Raw genomic sequence first — 7,861 nt, 5'->3', positions numbered from 1 at the left:
ACACACACACACACACACACACACACACACATTATGCAAACACAAAACCCAGTTACAGATTTATTATAGAGAACCTACAGAACATGAGATCAGACGTTGACAAAGCATAATAAATGGACTCACAAGAGAGTTTTATTGTCCCTGTTTTCCACATTATTCTTCCTCTTGTTGACTGGAGCTGCACAGTCTTAAAACACAGATTATTTACTGCAACATGGGGATGTCTTCAGAAGTCATCTGTTGTTGTGAAAGGAGGCAGATGTTAAAGATGGGAGGTTATGGGAATTCACTGAGCTCATGTTGCTGAAAAGTTAATAACTCTGGTGGTACTAATCACACAGTAAAACATCAGGGAAATCAATAATCAATAAAAATCAAACCACATTTTGTGCTCACCATCATGGGATTCAGCTGAAGCGCACAGGTGTCACATCAAGGTCAGGTGTGTTCACAATAGATCCAAATCACTCAACCAGCATGTAAGGCAAAGTCGCCTGCACTTAATATTAGCTCTGTTTTCCACTATGGCATTGACTTCACAAAGATCGTCCACATTCCCACAGAAGCTTAATGCTTAATGCTGCAGTAAATCTTTCATCTGTTTGCCAGAGAAAAGGACAAACTTTAGCACAGTCACTGCACTCAGCTGCACACATTTCACTCTCATTATTGATTCCACCAAGTCCAAAATCCTACACATAAAGGCTTTAGAATAAAATAAAAATATTTTATGTAGGAAAAGCACAGATTTTTATGTCTGTAAGTCTGTGAGCATCATTCATGACCACAGTGTGTGTGTGTGTGTGTGTGTGTGTACAAGGTGAGTGGTGAGTGGGGAGGTCTGTAGCTCAGGTGGTAGACATGGTTCAGCCATTAAAGGTGCTTGCTGTAAAAGTACAAAAGTAAAACCATCAGCATATCCTCAGTGCGCGTTATGCAGAATGGCCTGTTTGAGAATAATCTTATTTTATACTGGATTACGATTATGGAGACATTAACATGTAGGCCTACATCACTTAAATATTGCAGCTGGGAAAGCTGGAGCCAATTATAGTGACTTTGCCTGGTGCTTTGTGAATGTCCAATCAGGTGTCAGTAAAGCCTTATTTTAATCTGTAATAATCCATCATAAATGATTTGTTGATTATAGTCGACTAAGAAAGTGAGAGAAAATAGAAGCAAAGTACTTTAAATTGTACTCAAGTACATTACACGAGTTTACATTCTGCCACCTCTTTCAGATTATGACGAGACTTTATTTATTTGTCGTTTATTTTCCTAAAAAAATGTTTTAATTAATATTAATACCATCCTGCTCTTCGGAAATAATAACCCAAAATGATATCTTGTTGTTATTAAAAACATCAAGGTTACTGAGGTCAGTACAGCCTACCAAACATTTACAGTTGACAGTTTATCCAGAGCACTTAGCTGATGGTCAGAATAATTAGTGTAAGATTAAATGTTTATTCGTAGTCTCGTTGAGACTTAAGCTGAGAGGTTTTGAATCTGTAACCGACACATCTCCGGTCCCACACCGGACTGAGGTCCTCTCTCTCTCTTCTCTCTCTCTCTTCTCTCTCTCTCTCTTCTCTCTCTCTCTTCTCTCTCTCTCTCTCTTCTCTCTCTCTCTCTCTTCTCTCTCTCTCTCTCTCTTTTCTCTCTCTCTCTCTCTTCTCTCTCTCTCTCTCTCTCTTCTCTCTCTCTCTCTCTTTTCTCTCTCTCTCTCTCTCTCTCGCTTTTCTGCCTCTCAATTGGTCCACACCGATCGTCTGCTGAGAGGGAGGGAGGGAGGGAAGAGAGATGGTCGGCGGGGATCACCGACTTTCAGACGCGTTTGATACGCGTAAAGCCTTCGACCCCCTCCATACCCGCCCCCCACACACACACACACACACACACAGACACACACCCTCCCCCGCCAAACACAAGCACCTCGATCCCGGGGAAGGAAGCCTGCGAATGGCAACAACGGAATGCAACTGGGACAAAGAAAGATCAGTTTAATTAACGCGCCAGTTTTGTCTCAGTTATGTTTTAATATCGGGGAAAAGTGGACAAACAAGAAACCTCAGGTCATGTGAAGACCCAAAAGCGACCGAGGAGTCTGGTCTGCCGGCTGTTTGTCGGGGGCACAGCTGAGGAGTAGACACATCCCAAACAGGGGATGGCGAAAATACTCGCTGATACGGAATAAAAGACATTTGTTGATGTGGTGAGAGCTGCTCTCTCCGGTCCGAAAACAACGCGCAGAAGGCGTCGGGATCCCCTTTGTCCCCACGTGTTGATGAGCTGTGGACAAAACAAGGTAATCAAGAAGCTTCTGATTTCACACTGTCGAATTAGATGTACTTTTAATTTAATCTTACTTGCTTAGACGAAACGTGTTTTGATCTTAAACGCAACAGTGCAGAAAAAGGGGCTGAATGAAAAACGGGGTTTTGGAGATGTGCGCAAGGTTTTGTTTGGCTTTGTTTTCCCACAGTCACCGTTAAATACATCGACAAGTTCAGCCTAAGCTTAACCTTTAACCTCTGTTGTTTCCTCCTTTCTTTCTTACTAACACAGGCAGACTGCATCCTATCAAATGATTAAACTGAAAACACGTAAATCGCAGCATTCCTGTAATATTCAAACAAGGCGATGCAATGCAATGAGTTGATGTATATACATATATATATATATATTACACCCACATATTGACGTTCAGGTATTTTACCATTTAACGTCATTAATTTGCCTTACATCTTTAATGCTGGTGGGTTATATAGCATGTGCCTTAAATTTTTAATGGGATGCCGTTTTGTACTTCTTTCCTGGCTTCTATGAAACAACAGCAGCTACACCTGCCCGCACATCAGCACATCACTGATTGACTTGAGACATGCTGGGTTCAGATTTACAGCAGCAGTATTATACTGTAAGTGTCATCCACAGCTGCCTCAGTACCTCCTCAGTGCCTACCTGCTCATTATCCCCAGCGGGAGACTCGCTGGCCGTGTGGATGCTGCCTGATTGTGGTGACCTGACCTGCTTTAAACAAGTCGATTATGTGATTCAAAATAGGTGAATCTACAGTATCACAAGCCTGTGGTTGCTGTTTCTTGCTCACTATTAACTCATGAACTGTGTAATGACTGAATTCAATTTTCCTTTTTTTTTTCTTTTTTTACCTCAGGATTAAATTCTGTTCCCCTTTTCACAAATGTGGAGAGCTGCCAACACGTCTGCCTGTCACTGAGCTTGGCAACTTGATTTCCTTAGTGCAAAGAGCAGCAGCTTTCCAGTTATGCTGCTTTTGGTCCTGACTGACAGTGGCTTCAAGTGTACTGACATTTCAGATCTTTTGTCAGGCTTTGCAGACAGATCTGTTTTGGTCTGTGTCTGCTGAGGTGATTTTGTGTTTTTGAAATCTTCAAATAAGAGCTTGGTGGGCTAAGAATTGAGTCCGCTCATGAACTGAAAAGGAGACTTGATACAATAGGATTTCCTCGCAGGTTCGGCGAGGCAGCGTGGGGACTCCCAGTAGCGGCATATCCAAACCAGCAGGGTGTCCTGTGTTGTGAAGGAAACTGTGAACAAACGCGTGATTCAGCTGCTGCTGCTGCTGCTGCTGGACTAGTTGACAGGCATATTTTTTCTTTCTTCCTCCTGCAGCTCTCCTCTCACATAACCTTTGATTCTGCATCTTACTGTTGCCCTGATACTCTCTCCATGCTTCCCTGCTCGCCTCCAGGTCACGCCTTCTTCTCCTCTGCCTTTCAGTCCTCCAGCTCTGCTCACGTTCCATATCTTCAATCTTTGCCTCGCAGTCATTCCAGCACTGGATGGGAGAACTATGAGTGACATTATTCCTCCATAACAGTTGCTCCATCCAAAACTCATGGTCTATTGATCTGTTGGCTTACACTCCATGTGTAAATGTGGAAACCCATTGATCTGTGAGCAGAGCTCTTAGTGCAGAGCTCTTAGTGCAGAGGTACCACTATATTCAGTTCTGCAGCACAAGAACAATTGCATCTTAGTGACTGTCAAGATGGACTGGCTCTATTTGCTAATATTTAATTGGTATTATTACGGGGCTGAAATTGGTTGCGCCGACCCATTTCGAGGTCGTAATCGTGCACTCTACAATGTGGGCAGTTTGACTGCATTAAAATGCATGCGTTGCTGATGTGGTTTACACGGGGTGCTATGCATACACATTAAACCATTTGAAGATTCATCACAGTAATTTTCATTCAGTAATTTAACACTCTGCATGCATGCCAGCCAATTAGCCTGCTTAGAACCATGTACTACACATAGTAAGTGGGCGTGTTGCCACTCTCTCATAACTGGACTTGATAGAAAATCTGGTGGCGGCTTCTTCCAGCCGCCGTTCCGAGATCTTTTATTTATTTATTGAATATTTTAAAGAGAGCGGGTCCAGACGGCGAGAGAGGCCACATACTGCGGGGCCGACATGGGAGAAATGGCTCCTGCAGGATTCATCCCCCAGTGCACTCATACAGTGTAACTCCAGGGGCAACTGTTTGATTAGGTCTGAGCACGACAGTCGCATTCCAAGTGGAACTAGCCGACCCATTACTAGTGTCACGATTCACCTCCTGTTTAGTGGATGGACAGCAACGACCGTCAGTAAATAGCCTAACAAAATCAGACTACACCTTTTGGGCTCCCTTCTTGTCATGACATTCAAGTCAGAGGAACATTTACTGAGAAGCCTTTTGCATGACTCATCCATGCCTGAGCAATGGTTGCAACTGTTGACTCTTGTGAAATCCGTTGTGATTTCCGTTTCCACTAACTTTCTAATAGCTTTAAAAGAGATGACAGGAAATGAGAAAAGAGTGAGATGAGGATTGTCATGCAACAAGTCAGACTTTGTGAGCAAGTCTTTAAAGTTTATTCTTTTTGTCCATTCAGGTAGAAGAAAGGAGAAGGCTGTCAATCATTGATCACACATCCTACTCAAAATATTTAGCTTGAAAGAAAAGGAAATGTTAAAATCAGACAACAGTGGAAGACGTGAAATTGTGGGCTACCTTTGCAAGGTTAGAAATTTACATATTTTGAATGGCGACTTCTAACTCAGGGAAGATACTGCATGTCCATTTTGACAACACCTTATTTCACACTCTTTCAGCTGTATACTTTCTCGCCTGTTAGCTGCACGGTGTTGTGACTTTGTACCCAATGATGATTTGCTGGTCTTCATCAGCAACACTTTGCTTCACATCTGCTTATTTTCACACCTCAAAGGTGTGTATTCATGCTATTGGCCATGGAGAAGCTCCAGTCTCCAGGAACAGTTACTGTACCTCATCCTTTGTTGATGATTTACTGGAGAAATGTGTTTTTCTCTTAGTTAACACATATTTTGAGTCAGGCCCATGTTCGCACAGCCCACTGCTCAGTAGGCTACCAGCATTTCTCTTATTAAACACCATGTTTCACCACATTTTTCCTTATTGTGCAGCCCCTACCCCTGGTTCCTCCCTGCCACTCAGCCAATCCCATCATCCCGTCATTTTAATTGCAATATGGATTATCTGAATTTGCAACTCAATGGTGCGATCTCAATTCTGCTCTCGTAGGGGATATAATTAAAGGTCAGGTCGGTTTTTGAGGCACTGGGTGACGATGGTGTTTTTTGCTGGTAATTGAGGAGTAACTGAAACCTTTTTATGTGTTATTTAAAAGCTACATATGCTGTTTTTTTTTCTTGAGTGACTCCATCACTATATTTGTCCCAGCTTTTTTTGGTGATTGGTTAAATACTCTTGGCGGATCCCCCAGACAGAAGGTGCATCTGTTAAATATCCCTCACTCAGAGAGCTGGTTAAAAAATCAAATGAAAACAGGCAAACGTGGAGCCAACAGCAAAATATTCCTCTTTTTGGGTGTTTACAGGGTAGAAGAAGATATTAGACTAGTGTACACACAAATCTGTGCGTGCTTGTATTTTGTAAGAAGATTAAGACCACTACTAGTACCTACTATCAGTGTTGCTTTTCATGAGTGTGCAGTGTCAAAGCTGTGCATACACAAGAGCCCAGGAGAGAGTTTTTCCTCTTGTATGTTCTGCATGTAAATATCCTCTGCACACATTGTGTCTAATGTGTGAGCTGTTGATACATTCTCATGAAGTATCCACAAGGTAGCCAGATGGACTCACTAGCAGCAGGTCAGTGAGTGAATTTTCCAGAGGGTCGATGCTGCAGTGGGTTGCTAATGTCATAGTGTACTTTAAGAAATGTGCAGTAATCAGCCAAATATAAATAGAAAACAGTGGAGGCTTGCTTGCTTGATAGCTCATAGCTGGCCATTTGAAAGCTATGTCACAGGACTGCCAGAGCTTCAGCTTTCTGTGAGGTATGTAAGTCTCTCAGGGTCTCTCAATCAAAGCAGTGGAAACAAACGACACACCGAATACGTTGTGAAGTAGTGGATCACGGGAATGGATGTCTTCAATATGAAACAAACATCTTTGACAATGAAAATCTGTCTGAAGTGACTTAAGGCGCAATGTTCGCAGATGAGGTAGTGTGTCAAAGTGTCACTCACGTTTCATGGCTTTTCTCACTCTCTGACTCTCTCCTGGATGTTATAGGTTATAGTTATAGTTATTTTTAGACATTTTAATGTGAAAATGTTACATATTATATCTTTAAGCCTTTCCTCTCTTTCAAGTTAATTTTTTTTACTTGATTTAATATTACTAGGTCTATGTACAGACGTCAATAAAAAGCAGTAGATGTACAATGAAAAGTAAATGTTGATAAAACTGATCTAATCATTTTAGATTCGGCGAGCTTGATCTTTAAGGCATCCACAATTGACTTTTCAGGAGAATCGTAGCGTAGCGTGCGATATTTAACGTCCTTTAACCCTGACACTCTGCATTCCTGGAAGATCCATTTAGAAATCTCCAGATCCATCCAGCCATCACTAAATCATCTTCTCTGGGTATTTTTAAGAGGGCTTTCCTTGCCCAGTCGATAGAAACATGACAGGATAATGCCCACAGCTCTATAGTCCAAAATGGAATTGATATGTAATGGTACTCAAGCAGGAAGAACAGAGACGGCTGTGTGTGTACATGCATTAGTCTGAGAGAATGTTTGAGAAAGAAATGGAGAGTATGAGGTAGTCAGGCAATTATAATTACGACAGTGACAGTCAGAGCACATTTCACGATAATTGGGTTTTAGTTGTCAAGTAAAGAGCGCACTGAGTATTCCAATTTATCATTAACTTGTCAATACCTTAAGATCTGCACACTTTTATTCTGTGAGGACCAACTGACAATTTAATGGCTATAAAATAACAACACCATCAGCCTTGGTTCCCCATGAACCTTGCTTTCACAGGTCTGACTGCCCCCGAAAATCTCCCGAGAAAATGAAGGCCGAGTGGCAATCCAGTCGGGCTGGCAGTCTGGCACCTTTTCTACCTCCTTTTAAAAACTGTTTTTCAAAAGACCAAAATAAACCCAAGAAAATGTTATAGACTAAGTGACTGTATAAACTCATGTGTTGTGCATAATTGCTACTCTGAGGAAAACCAAAAGGGATTTGTTCTCTTTGCAACAGATGTGCCAATAGTAATACCTCTTGGAAATACTAGATGGGGGAAGTTGTCTGTTTCCACTTTAATGCTGTACGTGTTCTAATGTTTGATTGGAACTTTTAATTTAATAATTATATATGGGAAGATATATTTATGACAATCCATGAAATGCACTTCTTGCTTCCTTATGTGCTAGAGTTTGCAGTGAGAAATTGCAGTGCAATGGTGCAGTTAAGGTTACTAAGGCCTTGTCAACATGTATATACAATATATATATATAATATAT

The 7,861-nt window shown here is 41.6% G+C and overlaps 1 protein-coding gene across 1 annotated transcript in view; it reads left to right on the top strand.

Moving 5' to 3' along the window:
• Positions 1–1,890: 1,890 nt before the first annotated feature.
• pde4ba (phosphodiesterase 4B, cAMP-specific a) overlaps positions 1,891–7,861 on the top strand; it is a 160,701-nt gene continuing 154,730 nt past the window's right edge. Inside the window, exon 1 of the mRNA XM_046390532.1 lies at positions 1,891–2,308. The gene's annotated coding sequence lies outside the window, so the exon portion shown is untranslated. The remainder of the gene's footprint in view (positions 2,309–7,861) is intronic.

Source organism: Scatophagus argus, chromosome 6 (assembly GCF_020382885.2).
Source record: "Scatophagus argus isolate fScaArg1 chromosome 6, fScaArg1.pri, whole genome shotgun sequence".
In the NCBI taxonomy this organism is placed as follows: domain Eukaryota; kingdom Metazoa; phylum Chordata; class Actinopteri; family Scatophagidae; genus Scatophagus; species Scatophagus argus.
This window is presented reverse-complemented; position numbering and strand designations above follow the sequence as displayed.